Source organism: Eubalaena glacialis, chromosome 1, assembly GCF_028564815.1.
Source record: "Eubalaena glacialis isolate mEubGla1 chromosome 1, mEubGla1.1.hap2.+ XY, whole genome shotgun sequence".
NCBI classification, from domain to species: Eukaryota; Metazoa; Chordata; class Mammalia; order Artiodactyla; family Balaenidae; genus Eubalaena; species Eubalaena glacialis.
The window spans coordinates 167,901,609-167,922,967 of record NC_083716.1 but is presented as its reverse complement, the minus strand read 5'-3'; the positions used below and the strand labels follow the sequence as shown (position 1 = coordinate 167,922,967).

The 21,359-nt window shown below is 35.2% G+C and overlaps 1 protein-coding gene across 17 annotated transcripts in view; it reads left to right on the top strand.

Moving 5' to 3' along the window:
- The window catches only part of BAZ2B (bromodomain adjacent to zinc finger domain 2B), a 390,549-nt gene that overhangs the window by 232,474 nt on the left and 136,716 nt on the right, over window positions 1-21,359 (top strand). Inside the window, exon 1 of one of the 17 annotated variants that reach the window (XM_061184144.1) lies at window positions 14,222-14,285. The exons of the other annotated variants lie outside the window; for them this stretch is intronic. The gene's annotated coding sequence lies outside the window, so the exon portion shown is untranslated. Of the gene's footprint in view, window positions 1-14,221; window positions 14,286-21,359 lie in introns of those variants that run through there. 17 annotated transcript variants of the gene reach the window in all.

Here is a 21,359-nt window from a genome sequence, read left to right as displayed (position 1 = left end):
AGAGGGTAAAAAAAGACCACTGAAGTCAGCTTTCTTTTCAAGATACTTGCTGCACGCTGGTGATAGGAGTATTTATTAGGCTGTGTAATATTCCATAGTAGAAATCAAATTATCTTGCTATTCTTTTTTTTTTTTTTAATATTTATTTATTTACTTGGGTGCATCGGGTCTTAGTTGCGGCATGCGGGATCTTTTAGTTGCGGCATGCAGAATCTAGTTCCCTGACCAGAGATCGAACCCAGGCCCCCTGCATTGGGAGCGTGGAGTCTTAGCCACTGGACCACCAGGGAAATCCCATCTTGCTATTACTTCTATTTCAAAATATCTCTACTTCCAGTTAGAAACAATATGGTCACTTTTGAACCTCACTTTTTCAAACTTTTAAGTTCCTTCGTTTTGAAAGTATCTGTACCTTTAGTATAACTAACTGTTATCTACTTTGTCCCTTCTCATTTTTGTTCTTTTAATTATTCTTTTATCATTCAGTTTTAAAAGATTACTGGTCATGTGGTCAGAAGCATCAAATGAATCCTAGACCTAATTTTATTCCCAGTATCTTAGTGCACTGATTGAAAAACACATCTAATTTTCCAAAATCAAATTAATCCCTGATGAACATGTAGACACACACTCAAATAGACTTAATGCCTTAGAACTTTCTGGAACTAGTTTATGTGAAATTCAAATGAAATTTTTTTAGAGATACCACTGCTTTTTTTCTAGGAAGAATACCTTTCCAAGTCTTAGTTTTCACCTAATACTTGGAATTAATTTTCTTTCTAGATATAATTTCTTTATTGCCATTTCTTGAGAGGCTATATTCTAGAGTCTAGTGCTTCTACACTTTTTACATACAAAAAACAAAAGGAAAAACTGTCCAAATAGACTTGGAGGTTAATATTCCAATTTAAAGAATCCTACCCTTTACTGGTACAAGTAATGTTTCCATTCACTTTGAAAGCTTTTCAAGGTCCTCTAAGGAAGTATGGTTAGAGTTAGTGTCTTTGTTTGTCTCTGACATATTCTCCGAGTCTTCCACACCTATCAGTTTTTCCAGGATGCTACCCCAGACCTTGTCACCGGTAAACCTATCAGAGTGGCTGGAGTGGTGTTCAAGGTATGTTTGTGGCCCTTGCCTACTACGCAAACACTGGCCTTTTCCAGTGTAACACCAAATGTGGATGAGTCAACAGCTGGGGAGTGTCTTTGTTTGCCTGTTCCTCTTCCCAGAGCCCCCTTTTTATCTTCCTTCTTCCAAGATTGGCCAGAATTCCTATTATCTCGTTACTCTATTGTAGTGATTTGAATTCTGAATTTTATTACTGAGTCAGCCTAATAAACTTTTTCTAGAGTTCTTAGCAGATTTCTCAAGGTTTTGGGCTTCTCTTCAGTATATCAGGCTACGTTTTAGAAGAAAACCTCAATTTTTTGTCCTCAGGAACATTGAGGTCTCCTTGCTGCCATTCAGCTTTTCTTTGATGGCCATCTAGCATCTGCCAGAAAGCCCTCTTTTCTTATAATTTCAAAACTTAATTGGGGACCCCAGGAATCTATGATTTTTCATTACCATAGCTTAGATACTTTATTAGGAATACCATGACTTCTCTGTTGGCTTATCCTGTGAAGTATCATACTTGATATTGAACAAAGGGTTTGTTTGTGAGTGATGGATTACTTATCAGTCCTACTAATAGTGCCAATTTTTGGACTCTTTAACCTCTTTGGATATTTTATATTGTTAAGATTCTTTTACTTACCTCATTCTTTCCCTTTGCTTTTTCTTAACCTCCTCACATCCTGGGACACAACTTACGGAGGGTGGAAATGGACTCAGTACTCTCAGTTATTCATCTCTAACTCCAAAAGGAAAGTTTTTAGGATCTCAAAAATTGGGAAGTGGAGAACAGGACATTGGTGCTAATGATGTTTCCCTTGCTGGCCCTGTATTATAATAAATATATAGTTTGTAAAAGGCAGATCCTGTTTTCTAAACTGTAGCCTAAGTATTACTAGTATCCTTTCTGAAGGTTGGGGTGTTTCCTGAAACAGGCCTATCTGGTCCTTTGTGGAATTACTACCTAAGTACTGGGAGATATTCCTCCACCTAATAAACAGCTTATAGAAGTCTGTATCTATCTTCCCTCTCTGGAAGCTTTTCTAAAATCTTTATTGCCTAAGAAGATTGGTTTGTTCTAATCTGTTTATTTCATTAATCATTCCGTAGACATGATATTGAAACTGAACTTGATGGATATTCAGTTATCTTAGTATAATATGGCAAATTGCAATTCAAATCTCTTGAATATCTGGGACAATAGGTTCCATTGCTAGGTCCAGTTACCCTCCCATCATCCTGGCTCCCTCTGTGTGTGGGTGAGGTGGAGCCTGAAGAAGTGATAGACCACGGTGAGGGCTACCTGGTAAGGGATTTGTGGGTAACTGTAGAGCCTTACCCAGATAGTCACTTGTCCTTGTAGAAACTTTTTCAGAGGAGTGGCGGTCCCGTTTCCCTACTTCCTTTCAGTATGCCTAGTGTATATGTAAAACTCAGTTTAAATAATCTACTTATAGGACGTACCAGCCAGCGCCTATGAGAGTTCTTTGAGAAGAAGTGGAAGGAGAGATCCTTGGTTTGGATTTCTCTGTCCTTACTATGACAGGAAGATGGCTGGAAGTTCTCATACCTGCCCTTGTTACCAATCACTCTGAATGCTCACCTGCATACAGGGTAGACAGTCTGTAATATTCAGTTAGCTTATGCATATATACCTATTTAGAACCTTTGTGTAACAGTAAAGCCAATTATAGAAGCTCCCTTTACATGTATTTGCTGTTATGAATTATTTGCTGTACACAATTATTTACTGTATGAATTATTCTGTTTTTATTTTCCCACTTGGCTTTTGGACTTTAAGATGATGATTATTTCTATTTTTTTCCCATTTTCTCATGGTGCTCTTCTTTTCCAGGCTGTCTGTATATTTTTCCTACTCTTCTGGTACTCATCTTAATCCCTCTCGCCACCTCATTTAGCAGATCTTTTTCTTTTTTTCTTTCCATTTTAGTCAGACTTATAGCATCCTTAATATTAGTAATATTATATACCAGGCCAACAGTGCAGTCAACACTAGTTGATTGTTATTTTCATTTGAACCCCCAAATTGGTATTATCTAGTAATGTTGAACTGAAGCTTTGTAAAGCACTGTGGCAATGATTCTCAACCCTCCTTGCCCATTAAAATCTCCTAGAGAGCTTTCTAAAATTATTAATGCATAGCATAGCCCCCGTCCCCAGAGATTCTGATATAATTGGTCTGGAATTGGGCTCTGCATGTACATAAATATTTTTAAGAATCCCCAGGTGATTCTAATATATAGCCAGGATTGAGAATCATTGCATTAAAGAAAGTCTAGGGTAAAACTTTTTATAGTAAAAAATTCATTTAACAGTAAATATTTGAAAACCTAGTAGTTGAAGGCACTATGCCAAATTCTCTTCTACTGTGAAATAAATCATACACTCCTTTGTTTCACTAGATTCTAAATTAAGATTTTTTTAATTGGTCAAATTTTCTCTAAGAAGATGAGTCCCTTCATTTGTAGTGGCTTATTACTTATATCTGTGGATATTTTGTAAATCATTTTCACAATGTTACTCCTCCTGTTCATCAAGATTTAAAATAAATTGATAGTGTTTATATAATAAACATGTAGCTTTGTAAATCAAGTTCTGTTTACTAAGGCAGATTTTGAAACGTATGTGCTGTCTGTGTCTTTGTTTAAAATATAACCTTTATAGATATACAATGGAGAAAAGACAGTCTCTTCAATAAGTGGTGCTGGGAAAACTGGACAGGTACATGTAAAAGAATAAAATTAGAATACTCCCTAACACCATACACAAAAATAAACTCAAAATGGATTAGAGACCTAACTGTAAGACTGGACACTATAAAACTCTTAGAGGAAAACATAGGAAGAACACTCTTTGACATAAATCACAGCAAGATCTTTTTTGATCCACCTCCTAGAGTAATGGAAATAAAAACAAAAATAAACAAATGGGACCTAATGAAACTCCAAAGCTTTTGCACAGCAAAGGAAACCATAAACAAGACGAAAAGACAACCCTCAGAAAATATTTGCAAACGAATCAACGGACAAAGGATTAATCTCCAAAATATATAAACAGCTCATGCAGCTCAATATTAAAGAAACAAACAACCCAATCCAAAAATGGGCAGAAGACCTAAATAGACATTTCTCCAAAGAAGACATACAGATGGCCACGAAGCACATGAAAAGATGCTCAACATCACTAATTATTAGAGAAATGTAAATCAAAACTACAATGAGGTATCACCTCACACCAGTTAGAATGGGCATCATCAGAAAATCTACAAACAACAAATGCTAGAGAGGGTGTGGAGAAAAGAGAACCCTCTTGCACTGTTGGTGGGAATGTAAATTGATACAGCCACTATGGAGAACAATATGGAGGTTCCTTAAAAAACTAAAAATAGAATTACCATATGACCCAGCAATCCCACTACTGGGCATATACCCAGAGAAAACCATAATTCAAAAAGACACATGCACCCCAATGTTCATTGCAGCACTATTTACAATAGCCAGGTCATGGAAGCAACCTAAATGCCCATTGACAGACGAATGGATAAAGAAGATGTGGTACATATATACAATGGAATGTTACTCAGCCATAAAAAGGAACGAAATTGGGTCATTTGTAGAGACGTGGATGGATCTAGAGACTGTCATACAGAGTGAAGTAAGTCAGAAAGAGAAAAACAAATATCGTATATTAACGCATGTATGTGGAACCTAGAAAAATGGTACAGATGAACCGGGTTGCAGGGCAGAAGTGGAGACACAGATGTAGAGAACAAACATATGGACACCAAGGGGGGAAAACTGCGGTGGGGTGGGGATGGTGGTGTGCTGAATTGGGCGATTGGGATTGACATGTATACAGTGATGTGTATAAAATTGATGACTGATTAAAAAAAAATATATATATATATATATAACCTTTATATAAGATTGAAGAGTAGACCCAAACAAATTTATGTGAAACTTTGTTAGAGGAATATTCTAGACCTGTACTTTTATGTATTTGGTGTTGCTATGTTTTAAATAAAGTAAAATTAGGTAACAAAAATGAACTAGTAGACCCTAACTCCTTACCTTAGTGAATTTAGAAGTTTGGTATAACTATGGAAAAGAGTTTATTGGCACAAATAGGTCACATGAATGGCAAGTTACTTTTTTTTTTTCTTTTGGTTTCAACAGTTTATTAAAATTCAGAAATGAGGACTAGGTGCCAACAGAAGACACTCTGTACTGTGTGCTTTACAAGTCAGGTTTCTTGAATGATAGATAGGGTAAATTACTAATCAAGAGTGATGCTTTTTCTTTAATTATCACATTTATAGTATATTTATAATATATTTAGACAAAGTTAAAACAAAGTATAGACATTTATTGTATTCAGTTTACTTGACCAGTTTGTGGAAACTTTTTGAAGAGATTTTCTGATTTACTTTTTTAGGTGAATGAATTTTTGGAATTAAAGAGGTCTTCAGCTATTTATTCAACGAATATTCTTTGAACACATTCTGTGTGCCAGGACTATTCTAGGCTTGTGAAGATACGGTAGTGAACAAAATGGATATATTAGTCAATAGTCTTGTGGGGGAGTCAGACAAATAAGAAAAATAAATGAAATATTTTAGATGGTAATAAGTGCTAAGGAGAAATGGTGCTGGTGATGTAGTGCTGATTTTTAAATAATATGGCCAGGAAAGGCCTCATGGAGAAGGCAACGTGACGGGACATTTGAACATTCTCAACTAAACTTTCAGGAGAAGGTTAAAAGAAAAAAAAAAAAAAAAAGGAGCATTACTGGTGTATTTAAAAAAGTAAAGTCCCAAGCATATGGGAAAACTATAGTTTAGAGATGTTAAATTGCCCAGTGTCACATGCTACTGATTAGTATCATAGCTGCAAATGGAATTCAGGTGTCCTTATTCCCTATGATCTTTTCTTCCTTGTTATTTTACTCTTATTTGGGGATATGAGGATGAGGTGAGGTTAGTTATTAAATATGTTACTGTTAAACCTTTCTGCTATTTATTTAGAAGATCTATAATCACCTAAAAATTGATATTTTAGATAAGAAAACATAAACAATGATAAAATATGTTGCTCCTAAGTACAAAATTACAGAAGACCAAAAAGGGTAAGTTAATATTTATACTTAAAACAGAGTGGGTACTGCTTGAAAATAAGAATGAGTAAATTTTTCTACTATTATGGTAGTGGGATTAGGTTAAGTGATAAAAGACTTGGAATGCAAGATAAAGACTGCTTTGTATTAACTTTAACAAGGTTATGGGAAGTGTCCAACAAAGCAGCGGGAAACATTGGAGTTAGTATAGGGTATCAAAATAGTTTTCAAGGGAAGCCAAGGTCTTACACAGTAAATGAAACCATCAAATCAGAAAAATGAGGAAGAATGAAAAGTTGATAGTAGTGACAGCACTAGAGTAGAATCAAGTAGAAACAGGAGAGTGGGTTCAAAATTAGGATCATGATTGACAAGTATATGTCTGTCCCTCTTACAGGTCCTTAATATTTGTTGTTGACTTTGGAGTGATAGATTAAAGGAAATGTGTAGGCCTCGTTGGTCAACATTTTTCTACTTCAGAAACTGAAAATTTATAAGCAGTTTGTATAGTTATTGACAAGTATATTTAAGAAAACTTACTTTAAAGTTATTCCTACATAAACAATTTATAAGAAGTAAGGAGAGACTTTTCTCAATCTTAAGTTTCTCATTTTTTTTAACTGACTGGCAATTGATGATAGATATTAAGTCAGAATTCCTCATCTGTAAAATTGAAGTAATAATGCCAGATCTACCTACTTCAAGGTTTGTCCTTAGGGTAAAGTGAGAATATATGCGCATACTTCTTTTGGTAAATTATCAAGTTCCATATAAATTTTAATGATTATTATACATTTTCATTCAAAGCCTTTTATTGAGGTCTTACATTCTAGGTTTAAGGCTGTAAAGGTGATAAGCAGTAGTCCCTGCTTCTCAAGGATCTCACAGTGTGGTAGGAAGTCAGATATCGAAACAGAAAATTGCTGTACAGTGTTGTAAGTGCTTTAATTAGGGAATATACGAGAGCAACAAGAAAAGAGTACCTAAGACTTACTCAGTGAATTAGAACGGTTCCCCAGAGTAGGTAATAACATGAGATGAAACCTAGAATATGTATAGGAGTTTAACAGGGAATAAGGGAAGGACATTTGAGGGAAGTGAACACCATGTACCAAATACATGGCATGGATGCATGGGAGACCATATTATATTTGGGGAAATGACGAGAAGTTTAGTTACTTAGTGTATGAGAAGAGAGTGAGACCAAAGATGAAGTCACAGGCCTCATTAAGAAGAGCTTTTTATGCCAAACAGAGGACCTGGGATTTTATCGTGTATTTGATGTAGAGATAATGAAAGATTTTTTTAAGTGGTAGAGTGGCAGGATCAGATTTTTATATTAAAAAGATTAGTATAAAAATAAATAGGATTACTGTGTCTGCATGGAGGATTGGAGAAGAGAAGCAGAGGAACCTCTTAGAAGGCTCGTGCAGTATTTCCAGTAAGAACTGACTTAGGGTTATACTAAGATGATGGTGGGAATAGAGAGAAGATATTTAGGAATCAGAGTCAGCAGAAGAGAGTGAATAATCTGTGGTTTAGAATCTCAGGCTTATTTATCTCTGTTAAATCCCTCTATTATAAAAATCTAGCTAGTCATGTGACTATTGGAATGAAGTTGTGGAACAAGTCTGGTGAGTACTTAGGAGCTTATATGTTGGATAAACCTGTTAGTTCCCAAACTGAATTAATGTAACTTTAGCAAGTTAAAAAATTATTTCTGTATCTATCTCTATCTCTGTCTCTGTCTCTATCTCTGTCTCTGTCTCTATATCTATAGAGAGGGAGAGAGAGAGAGAGAGGAGTGAGGGAGGGAGAGAGGTAGAAGGGAGAGAGGGAGAGTGATGTAAAATTAACTAAATGGATGAGTGCCTGAGTTTGATAAGTGAAACATGAAAGGTCATACTAGGGACATTCTACATTTAGTCTTGAATATGGAGGCTAGAATTGAGAATACTGATTTTAAAATTTCAATAGAGAATGCATTAAGTCAAATAGCATTTTATCAACATGAGATCCAAATGTTCTTTTTTTTAACAGCTTTATGGACATATAATTCGCATGCCATACAATTCACCCATTTAAAGTATGTAATTCAGTTTTTAGTGTATTCACAGAGTTGTGCAACCATTATCATAGTCAACTAAAGCATTTTCATCATTCCCAAAAAGAAACCCAGTTCCCATTAGTAGTCATCTCCCATTTTTCCTCAACAGTCCCATGGCCCAAGGCAACTACTAATCTACTTTGTGTCTTTATAGATTTGCCCTTTCAGGGCATTTCATATAAATGGAATTATGCAGCATGTGGTCCTTTATGACTGGCTTATTTCACTTAGTATAACATTTTCAAGGTTCTTCCATGTTGAAGCATGTATCAATACTTCATTCTTTTTATTACTGAATAATATTTCATTGTATAGATATAGCACATTTTATTTATCTATTTATCAGTTTATAGTCATTTGGATTATTTCCACATTTGTGTACAAGTTTTTGTGTGGACATATGTTTTAATTTCTCTTGGGTATATAATTAGGAAAAGGATTGCTGGGTCATCTGGTAACTCTATGTTTAGCCTTTTGAGGAACCCAAATATTCTTAACTTTTGAACATTTGAAATGGAATATTCAGATGAGCATTTAAAGTACAGACAGTTTTGTAGTTTCAATAGATATATATGGTTCTATCATTATACTACATTTATTTTAGTAATCAGTAAGCTATTTATAAAGGATACTTAAATTTTTTTATCACTTTAATGCTTGTTTTTAGAATGATCTTATTATTGAGTTGGTACTTTGTTTTACTTTGTAGAAATACTAAAAAATTGGCTTATAGTTGTATTTATTATATCACTATATTTAACAGTTAAATGATGTTTTCATGTATTTAGTGCAGGTCATGTTAAGACACATTTGGGATGTATACTTAGAGCCTTGTATTATGAAAGTAGGCAGTTAAATTCTCTCTGAGCAATGTTTTGAAGGGTCTTGAATCTTCCAAATGAAAAGTTAGGAGTATTATTATATTAATATTTTGGCCTCTCAGTACAATAAGAAATGGACAATCTATATGCAGTTCAGAAAATAATAAAAAATTAAGAGGAAAATGGAAGAGGCGTATTTGAAAGGATGTTAGTGCATAATTTGACTTAGTTTTATAGCTAAGAGATGGTGTAGGGAATCATTGTAACTATTTGTGAATTTTTAGAAATTATTGAAGTCATAAAGGAGAAATCTTGGTCTTTAAATTACTAAAAAAAAAGAGTTATAGTCTGAACAAAATAAATTTTTTGAATAATGAAAGTTATAAAATTATGCATTATCTTCTCAGGAAAAAGCAGTTTTACTATTTTGCTTATCTAAAAACTAAACTGAAAGTGTTGCTGGTATCTAAAAACAAAACTTTAAATTTTAGTATTATCTAAAGCTAAAGTAATGATAACACTCTTTTGAGAGGCAGATTGACAGGGGATACTCTAATATACTTCTTGACCATCTATTCAGGTTTACCTGTGAAAGAAATCTGCTTGGAAATGAGAATGCTCTTGACATTTTTAACTTCTTTTTGCTCACACTGAATTTATGAAAGAAATAGTATTGACTTTTAATGAGCTATTTTCTCACTCTTGTATATTTAGTTTGAAGAAAATAAAGATATTTGCTTCTGAATTTTGGCCAAACACTTAAGAACAAAATACCTAGCAGGAAGTGTGCTAAGCATTCTCTTCACAATTGCTCTTTGAAGGAGGTGTAATTAATCCGTTTTACTGATTCAGAAACTAAGACTCAGCAGACATACTGGCTATGTGTTGAATAATACAGTGAATTCATAAAACAAATACAGTCCATGTAATTAGTAGCTTCCTGTGTAGAAGCTAAAATGCTCTATAGTTCAAAGATGGGAAGTTGTGGCCTAGGATTAGTCAGATACAGCTTTATGGATAAAGTGATTCTTGGGCCTATATTTGAAGGAATATAGTATTTAGATTGTTGAAAGGGAAAACAGAATAGGTAAATAGCATGAGTAAAGATGACAAAAGAAGACTAAACATGACATTTGTTGTTAGGAAGTTTTCTACCAGTCTCAGCTGCAAATAACAGTAACCCACTAAAACTCGATTAAAAAGATAGTTACTTGGAAGGCTACAGAGAAGTCTCAGGGAATATAGAAAAATCAAAAAGGCAGTCTAAGGAAAAGAACCTGAGATTGGCCATACTCTTATCTCCTCTCTCTCAGGACCACTCACCTCTCTGTACATGTATTCTTTCAATACTTTTCCCAACCCACTTTTCTTTAGTTTGTATATCTTTAGGCCCATAGCCTTTATGATCTCCTACTCAACAACAACTTCCCCTCCTATTAGTTAAGACATGTGTCAGGGAGAGTCTGATTAGATCATAGCATCTTTCAGAGGCAGCTAACACATGTCATAGATTTCCGGTCAGCCATTATCTCCTTGGGTAATGTCTGGTTCAGACAGCTTTGACCACAGGAGTGGGGTCATATGACCCATTGTTGAGGGTCAAGGATTACCTCAATAGCAAGAAGTCCTGTCTGGTACATTAGATGGTCTGTATAAGAGGAAGCATGAGTGAAGCCCAGGGAAATCTCAGTGAGGCATAGACCTCCTACATCCTGGATGTGGGTGAAGGGTAGAATTTTGCTTTCAGGGAAACTGTCATCATGTAAAAATTACTTCAAGGCTGAGATCTTTTTTTCTTCCTTGTTGTCTAGTCTATCAGTGATGTTGTATTTCCCCCAAATCTTAAGCTTTTGCACTCCCACCCTGCCTGCCCACCCCTCTCATCACCCTAGCTCTTCTTTCCCACTTTTATATGGTATGTGAGGAGGTGGATTTAAAATTTTTTCTTCCTGTATTTTTAACATATTTTCTGAATTTTGTAAAGTTAGCACATACATTTCTCTTTACAAGAAAAAATTTTTTTAATTTGTAGTAATTTAGATTTGGATTAAATTATGGTGAGAACAGTGTGAAATGAAAATTATTTGATGATGAACTTTTATAAGGGAAAGATTATGACATTCATCTTTATATTCTAGCAACTAAGCCATTATATAATTTTGTAGTAGATGATCAATAATAGTTGTTAAATGAATTAGCAATAGACCGGCTATAAGAGGCAGAGAGAGAATGAATCCTTCATGTAAAATAATTTTTCCTTGAAATTTTACTAGAATTCTCAAATTTCTCATTGTCTTTAACTTCAGTAGTATTAATTTTTTAAATGTATTTCTTCTTTGATTAAAATTTATATATAGTTTTGGATACTCATCTCTTTCTCCTACTTTACTGTAATATGAGATACTGCCATGTGGTCTCTGTAGATACTAAAATTTACAAGTATAGATGAACCATAAATGTAATCCTTAGAGAATAAAAGTATATAAATATCCTGTATATAATAAAACAATTATAAATCTGTACTTAGAATTGGATTCTAGGATGGCAGTTTATTTTCAGAAGCATTTTACTTTTTCATACTAAATGTTTTTTTATTTTCCTGAATATGAGACAATGTGTAGCTTTTAATATAGATATACCTAATCGTTAACAAAATAAAGAATAAATGTGATATCTTTCCACTGCATATCTGACTTATTTTCCTACTTGACTGTTTGCTCATCTACACATATGGCCCCCCAAAAGACTACCCCAATTCCTAAGTCTGTACCATCTTTCAATACCTGGTATCACTGTGACAGTCACATAGCTCAGTTTCTTGCAAGTAAGAATCTGTTTAACTTAGCCTTGATTAGATTTCCACCATTGCTTCAACCTATTAGGCTATAAAACCTTGAAGTAGACTACTTAACCTAATTGACTTATTTGTTATATCCCAAACACCTAGCATCCTTCATGGTTTAATAAGTGTTGTCTGAAAGGTTAAACATAGAATGTTTTCATAAACGGTTAAACTTTGTATAATTGATGTCACTTATAGCATCTGGGTGAAAGAACTTTGATCTATCCTTAATTAGCTGAGTGTGCAGAGTAGAAGACTAGTATTTAGGTGGCATCCCAGGTGCCCAGCAAATATAATGCCCCATATTTCTTTGTCATAGGCTGGAAAATTAACAGTATAGGTCCCTGGGTCCTAAAGGAATTCTAAGAATTTTGTATAACCACTCTCACTTTAATGGACTGTTTACGAAAAGCATGAATTCTGCTAGTGTAGTAGTATACACACAAACACACACGAGTATATATATAGTGGTAATCATTCCAGTATAGCATCTAGTATGACTAGGGATTGTAAAATCCTTCTGTGTTTGCCTGTAAAAAACTGTACATTACTGGGAAGCCACATAGATCAGCGTTTTTCAAGCTTCTTTGACAGCAACCCAGAATATTTCATTTTTTATGACCCTACTATGTGGATTTCATGACCCTTTGATGGGTTATGACCCACAGTTTTAAAAATATGGCTGCAACTGGGACTAAAGAATTCAGTAAATAGGAATGACTTAAAATTTTAGGATTGGTAGCCAGTGTTTCCTGTGTATTATTTATCTTCTCTCACTGGAGTAGTGGGTTCTTCTGAAATTCTGATATAAGTTCTAGTATAAAGAATAGTAGTTCACCAAGTCTTTAGCTTCTTTTCCAACTCTTGAAAGATCCTACCTATACAGAGTATCATCAGCATCAGTGGAGGGGCAAGGGAAAACCCAGGCAAAGAAATCCTGTATCTGCTCCTGTTCTATGAAGCCACTTTTTTTTTTTTTTTTTCTGTTAAATTCTGTCTCTAACTAAACACATTGAGAACTTTTAGCAGGTATATGTGTATCACCTCTTCTGCAAATAATAATTGGACCTACAATGTTGCAGATAGAATAAAACCCTTCATAGTTTAATAAGTGCTGTCTGAAAGGTTGAACATAGAATGTTTTCATAAATGGTTAAACTTTGTATAATTGATGTCACAATTGTGTTAGGGATATTTTAATGGAAACATTTAAGAAGTAATGCAAGATGTAACAAGAGAGTTATTTGAAGTTACCTTCTAGGTGAATAGTTCAAGTTTTTAAGTGAATAGTTTATAAATAACTCAGCTCCATTTTAAATAATCTCCAAGTGATTTTAACGATATTTTCAATATTTTGGTAATGTACTCTGTAAACAAACCACGACAGCATGATAATAGTTTCAGTTTCTTCATGGAGGTAACTGCTCACCCAGATAACTTCTTGTCCATCAACCTTCCTCTAGAAAACTTTAATAAGGTAGTATCTGCCCTAAGGCTGCCAACTCATGCTTTGACAGTTTTAACAGCTGTGGTTACTCAGTATGAAGCAGGCTACCTCACTAAGCAAGATTTCAGTGTCTGAGGGAAGAGTATCATTTAGACAAGTGCTATACAACAGCACTTTCTGTAATGATAATGTGATATCTGTTGAGCACTTGAAATATAGCTAGTGTGACTTTTACATTTTATTTCATTTTAATTAAGATTAATTATCTGCGTGTGGTTGGCTAATGGCTACCATATTGGACTGTGCAGATTTAGACATTGCTTTTGATACACTGGTCTTTGGTTCATCAGAATTGCTTGTCTAGTTGAATGATGTCCATAAAAATTGGAATGAAATCTAATGAAAAGACTTGATTTTTAATATCTAGTTAGAGGTATAACCACACAGAGGAGAACTATTTAAGGTGACTTAAATATTGTAATTTGACTATATGTCCCTAGTGGACTATATTCTGAGGACCAAAATTACAGTGTTTTCAGTGAACATATCCTTGTATTATTATAATTTTGGTATTGTTATTCTGAGGCTATTGCTTGTATATTGTGTCATAAATCAAATGAGTAATTCTGTGTTGTAAAAATTGATCAGGTACAATAAAAATCCTATAGTGCTGAGTTTAAAATGAAAGTGTTAACAGGACCCTTGTTGTAAAAGAATGAAATACAATTAAAAAAAATTTTTTTTTCTATGTTCCAGGCCTGTAACCTAACTTCATATACTCACAAGAGCTGAAATCTTTGCTGAGGCTTGCACTCATGAGGGTACACTCTTCCATTCTTACTCCCCACAGTTATGTACATGTTCTTGACCCCTTATCATGTCTGACCCCTTACTTCTTTTAACCTTTTGACCTGCTTTACCCATTTCTCCCACCCCTCTTCCACCCCCTACCTCCGGAAACCACCAATCTGTTTTCTGTATCTCTGAGCTTGGTTTTGTTTTGTTTTTGAGATTTCACATGTAAGAGAGATCATACAGTATTTGTCTTTCTCTGACTTATTTCACTTAGCATAATGCCCTCAAGGTTTATCCATGGTGTTACAAATGGCAAGATTTCATTTTTCTTATGGCTGAATAACATTCCATTATATATTTATTTATCACAATATTTCTTTATGCATTCATCCGTCAGTGGACACTTAGGATTATCCCATATCTTGGGTATTGTAAATGGTACTGCAGTGAACATGGGGGTCCATATGTCTTTTCAAGTTAGTGTTTTCATTGTCTTAGTATAAGTACCCAGAAGTAGGATTGCTCATAGTATATTCTTGGCTCCATTGTCATAAATTAGTTGACCATAATATGTATGGGTTTATTGCTGGGCTCAATTCTGTTCCATTGGTGTATGTGTCTACTTTTTAGGCCAATACAATGTTCTTTTGATTACTATAGCTTTGTAATAAAGTTTGAAATTAGGTAGCATGATGCCTCCAGCTTTTTTATTCTTTCTCAAGATTGCTGTGGCTATTCAGGGTCTTATGCGGTTCCATACAAATTTTACGATTGTTTGTTCTGTTTCTGTGAAAAATGCCATTGGAATTTTGATAGGGATTGCATTGAGTTTGTAGGTTGCTTTGGGTAGTAGGGACATTTTAACAATATTGATTCTTCCAACTCATGAGCACAGAATATCTTTCCATTTTTTTGTGTATTCTTTAATTTCTTTCTGTAATATCTTATAGTTTTTAGTATACAGGTCTTTCACCTCCTTAGTTAAATTTATTCCTAGGTATTTTATGCTTTTAGATACACTCGTAAATGGAGTGTTTCCTTAAACTTCTAGTTCAGATAGTTTGTTATTAGATTATAGAAGCACAACAAATTTTTGTGTATTGATTTTGTGTCCTGCAACTTCACTGAATTTATTTATTAGTTCTAATAGTTTTTTGATAGAATCTTTAGGTTTCTCTCTATGTAGTATTATATCATCTGCAAATACTGACAGTTTTACATCTTCCTTTCCAATTTGGATTACTTTTACTTCTTTTTCTTATCTCATTTCTGTGGTTAGAGTTTCAATACACTATGTTGAATAAAAGCAGTAAGAGTGGGCATCCTTGTTTTGTTCCTGATCTTAGAGGAAAAGCTTTCAGCTTTTCACCATTGAGTATGATGTTATCTGTGGGCTTGTCATTATGGCCTTTGTTATGTTGAGGTTATGTTCCTTCTATACCCATTTTGATGAGTTTTTATCATAAATGGGTGTTGAATTTTGTCAAATGCTTTTTCTGCATCAAGTGATATGATCATATGATTTTTATCTTTCATTTTGTTAATGTGTTGTGTCACATTGACTGATTTGCTGATGTTGAGCCAGCCTTGCATTCCTAGAATAAATGCCACCTGATCATGGTGTATGATCCTTTCAGTGTATTTTTAAATTCAGTTTGCTAATATTTTGTTGAGGACTTTCACATCTATGTTCATCAGAGTTACTGGGTTATAATTTTTTTTCTTGTGGTGATTCTTGTCTGCTTTTGGTATCAGGGTAATGCTGGCCTTGGAAAGTGAGTTTGCAAGAGTTCCCTCCTCTTCTATTGTTTAGAGGAGTTTGAGAAGGATTGGTGTTAATTCTTCTTTGAATGTTTTATAAAATTTACCAGTAAAGCTGTCTGGTACTGGACCTTTGCTTTTTGGAAGAGTTTTGATTACTCATTCAATCTCCTTGCTAGTAATTGGTCTGTTCAGATTTTCTATTTCATCATAATTCAGTCTTGGTAGGTTGCATGTTTATAGGAATTTATCCATTTCTTCTAGGTTGTTCAGTTTGTTGGTGTTTGATTCTTTGTAGTAGCCTCTTATGGTCTTTCGTATTTCTGTGGTATTAGTTGTAAGGTGTCCTCTTTCATTTCTATTTTATTTATTTGAATCTTCTCTCTTTTTTCTTGGTCAGTCCATTTTGTTTATTTTATTTTATTTTATTTTGGTCATGTGCACGGCTTGCGGGATCTTAATTCCCCGACCAGGGATCGAACCTGGGCCCCCTGCAGTAGAAGCACAGAGAACTCCGCATCTTGTTTATCTTTCTGAAGAACCAGCTCTTACTTTGATTGATCTTTGCTCTTGTCTATTTACTCTCTATTTCATTTATTTCTGCTCTAATCTTTTTTTATTTCCTCCCTTCTACTAACTTTGGGCTTTGTTTGTTCTTCTTATTCTGGGTCCATCAGGTATAAAGTTAGGTTGTTTATTTGGGACTTTTCTGGTTTATTGAAACAGGCATTTATCACTGTGAACCTCCCTTTTAGAACTGCTTTTGCTGCATCCCATAAATTTTAGTGTGTTACATTTCTACTTTCATTTGTCTCAGATATTTTTTGATTTCTCCTTTGACCCATGGTTGTTCAGTAGCATATTTTGTAATCTCCACCTACTTGTGAACTTTCAAGTTTTCCTTGTGTAATTAATTTCTAGTTTCATGCCATTCTGGTTGGAAAAGTTGTGTGACATGGTTTCAATCTTCTTAAATTTATTAAGACTTATTTTGTGTTCTAACATACGATCTATCCTGGAGAATGTTCCATGTGCATTTAACAAGAATGCATATCCTATTGCTTTTGAATGTTCTATAAATATTTGTTAAGTCCGTCTGGTTTAATGTGTCATTTAAGGCCAGTGTCTCCTTATTGATTTTCTTTCCGGATGATCTATCCATTGATGTAAGTGGGTATTAAAGTCCCTTACTATTATTGTATTGCTTTGTATTTCTCCCTTTAGGTCTTTTTATATTTGCTTTATATATTTAGGTGCTGCTATGTTGTGTGCATATATATTTACAAATATTAAATCTTCTTGTTGGCTTGCCCCTTTTATTATTATGTAACATCCTTCTTTGTCTCTTATTTCAGTCTTTGTTTTAAAGTTTATTTTATATGATATAAGTATAGCAGAGCTACTCTAGCTTTCTTTTGGTTTATGTTTGCATGGAATATCTTTTTCTATCCCTTTACTTTCAGTCTGTGTGTGTCCCAACGTCTTAAGTGAGTCTCTGGTAGGCAGCATATAGATGGGTCGGTTTTTTGTTTTTTGTTTTTTTAACTCCATTCAGCCACTCTACATCTTTTGATTGGGGAATTTAGCCCATTTACATTTAAAGTAATTATTGATAGATATGTGCTTGTTGCCATTTTGTTAATTGCTTTCTGGCTGTTTTTGTTGTTCCTCTCTGTTTCTTTCTTCTTCTCTTGCTCTTTTCCTTTGTGTTTTGATTACTTTTTTGTGGTATGCTTATATTCCTTTCTCTTTTCTCCTTGTGTATTTACTATAGCTTTTTGCTTTGTGGTTACCATGAGGCTTACATAAAACAACTCATATCCATAACAATCTGTTTTAAAGTTGATAACAACTTGTTTGATTTCATTGTAGAGCTCAACATTATTACTCTCCCTCCCTCACCTATATTTTATGTTTTTGGTGTGCTGTTTTACATAATTTTATCTTGTGTATCCCTTAACTAATTATTATAATCATAGTGGTTTTTTTTTTTTTTTACTACTTTTGTCTTTTAACCTTCATACTTGCTTTATAAGTGATTAATCCACTACCTTTATTATATATTTACCTTTCCAGTGAAATTTATTCTTTCAAATGTTTTCTTGTTACTAATTTTTTCAGCTTAGAGAAGTGTCTTTAACATTTCTTATAAGGCAGTTTTAACTCTTTTAGCTTTTTCTTATCTGGAAAACTTTATCTCTCTTTCACTTCCGAATGATAACTCTGTGAGATAGAGTGTGCTTGGTTGGAAATTTTTTTTCTTTCAGCACTTTGAATATATCATGTCACTCCTTTCTGGCCTGCAAAGTTTCTGCTGAAAAATCTCCTTATAGTCTTATGGCGGTTCCCTTGTTCATAAAATTGTTTTTCTCTTGATGCTTTTAATATTCTCTCCTTGTCTTTAACTTTTAATATTTAGTTATAATGTGTCTTGGTGTGGGTCTCTTTAGGTTCCTCTTATTTGGAACTCTCTGTACTTCCTGGATATGGATATCTGTTCCTTTCCCAGGTTAGGAATTTTTCAGCCATTATTTCTTCATATAAGTTTTCTCTCCCTCTTATCCTTTTGGGATTCATATCATGTGAGTGTTAGTCCATTTGATGTTGTCCCATAAGTCCCTTAAGCTATCTTCATTGTTTTTCTTTTTGTTTTGTTGTTTGTTTTGCTGCTTTGATTGGGTGAGTTTCACAGGCTTGTCTTCAAGTTGATTGATTCTTTCTTCTGCTTCATCTAGTCTACTGTTGCACCTCCTCCCCCCACACCCCCACCCTGTGTATATTTCATTTCAGTTCTTGTATTCTTCAGCTCCGTGACTTCTGTTTGGTACTTTCTTATATTTTCCATCTCTTTGTTGAAGTTCTCACTGAGTTAATTCTTCTCCCCAGTTCAGTGAGTATCAGTATGACTATTACGTTAAACTCTTTATCACATGCATTACTTATCTCTGACTTTATGCTTTTTTTCCCTCTCAGGTTTTATCTTATTCTTTCATTTGGGACATATTTCTCAGTTTCTTCATTTTGCTTGACTCTCTGTGTTGGTTTCTATATAGTAGGTGAAACAACCACCTCTCCCATTCTTGAAGGAGGGGCCTCTAGTATGAGATGAACTTTGTTATTCAACACTGCCTCAGCTCTTGGTTTTCTCTCCAACCTTTGTGCTTGTCCAAATAGCCTATTTTTAATAGCTCCCAGCAGTTGAGAATGTTCTAAGATCTGTCACTGTCCTAAAGGGGAGGATCTCAGCACCTAGACCCTCAGACATCCACTTTTATAAGTATGCAAATATATACAGTCCTGTGGGAGAACAAGTATAAGCCCTGCTTGCCACTAGAGCCAGGTGATCTAGAGGTGTCTCCTGGGCAGCAGTCACAGAAGTCAGACCTCCAGAAGAGTATATAAGCTCTTTTCTGGGTTTTACAGGCAAGCTGGAGTAAGGCAGTGGGAGAGTGCCAAGATGGTATCCACAGCTTACATTCCTTGAGAGCAGGTCTGTAGGCCACTAAATATGTGCCAGACCTGAAGTCTGCCCCTCAGGCCAGAGTTTCAGGACAAGCAAAGAGGCCTTCTTACAGAAAGACTGGGGGTGTGCCTCAGTTCACTGTCTGCATAGTGCCATGGTGATGGTAGCCTGTCCAGAAACGTCTCTGCCACAGTCCCATAGGATGCAAGAATGCAACCTCCCCCACACGCATGTTCACCTCCTCCCCCCAGCCACCAGAGCCAGGTGATAAAGGGTGTTCCCTGGGTGATAGCTGCAAAAACTGGGCCACCAGACATAAAATCCAGGGCATCAGACATTTGTAATGTTCCCCTCCAGGAGACACTGACATTGTGAAGCATGGCAGAGGGTAAACATAAAGATAAGGCCTGCCCTCTGAGGTGTCTGGAAAGGATTACAGTCAGCCCCCAGATGCGTGTTTATTTAGAAGCCTGCCCCTCAGTCCACAGGCATGATGATTAGCTAATAGGCCTTCAGAGAAAGACTGAGCTCCTGGGTCTGTTGTCTCTTGCTGTGCCCTAGAGGTGGTAGCTATTTAAGAACTCTTTCTTCATGGGTTTTAGTCCTGTGGGACCCACAAGCATAAGCCCTACTGGCCACCAGAACCAGGTGATGTAGAGGTGTCCCCTAGATGACACCCACCAAAATTGGGGCACCTTCCTGGAGATACTGGTGCTCTGGAGCACAGCAAAGGGAAAATGCGAAGATGCAGCTTGCATCCCTGGTGAGTGTTCCAGCACTCTCCTAGATGTGTGTGTTAAATTAGGTGTCTGCCCCTCAGGTGAGAGCCTCCTTCATTTTTTAAGTCTGGACACCATACACAGCCTCTTAGCTGGGCCCCGGGGTCCGAGCATGTGAGTTCTTTCAGAGGGCTTTCTCAGATCTCTACAGTCTTGTGGGTCTCGAGACAGGAGCCCTACTGGTTTTCAAAGTTAGATTTTTTAGGGGCTCATGTCTCAAGCGTATGGGATGCCCAATGTGGGTTTTGAACCCTCAGCTCCTCAGGAAGAAGCTCCAGGTTTTGAGTTCCTTCTGCATTGTGGGTTGCTGTACCAATGGTGGGGTTTATGGTGGGGTTGCATCCCAGCCTCTCCTACCCTCTTTGATGTGTTTTTCTTCTTGTTTGCCCAATGTGTAGTCATCATTCACCCAGACTTTAGGTTTTTTTGAAAGGAAATTCTTCCATATATAGCGGTAGGCTCAGTGTGGCTGTGGGAGGAGGTGAGTTTGGGATTTTCTTATGTCACCATCTTGAACCGGGACTTCTGCACAACATTCTGAAAGATAATTTCTTGCAATAACAAACCTGTAGAAATCTTTTTTAAAAATTAGTTTAACTGTCATTAATACTAGCACATTGTAAATCATTCAAGTGGTTAAAAAAAAAGAAAAAGATATATAGTGAAAAAGAATTCTCGCATCCTAGATTAATTCCGTAGTCTCTTTACCTAGAAGGAAACACAGTTGCCAGTGTCTTATATATTTTTCCAGAAATATTCTGTGCATACATTCATGAGAATATATCCCTTTTTTTCTTTTTCACACATGAGATCTTGCTATTTCTATTCTTCCTCACTTTACTCTTTTCATTCAGCAGATTAGCTAGTCTAGATCTACTTCATTCTTTGGTAACAGCTGCGTAGTACCATAATTTAACAGTTTCTTACTGATGGAATTTTTTGTTTTTAAAAGTCTTTGCTATTAATATGTTGTAATAAATATTCTTCACATATATCTTTACCCATATGTGTGATATGGATAAATTGAAGACTTTTGAACAGGAGAGTGATAATATTAGATAGAGTTAAGGTGACCAGGACAAAAATACTTCTGCATT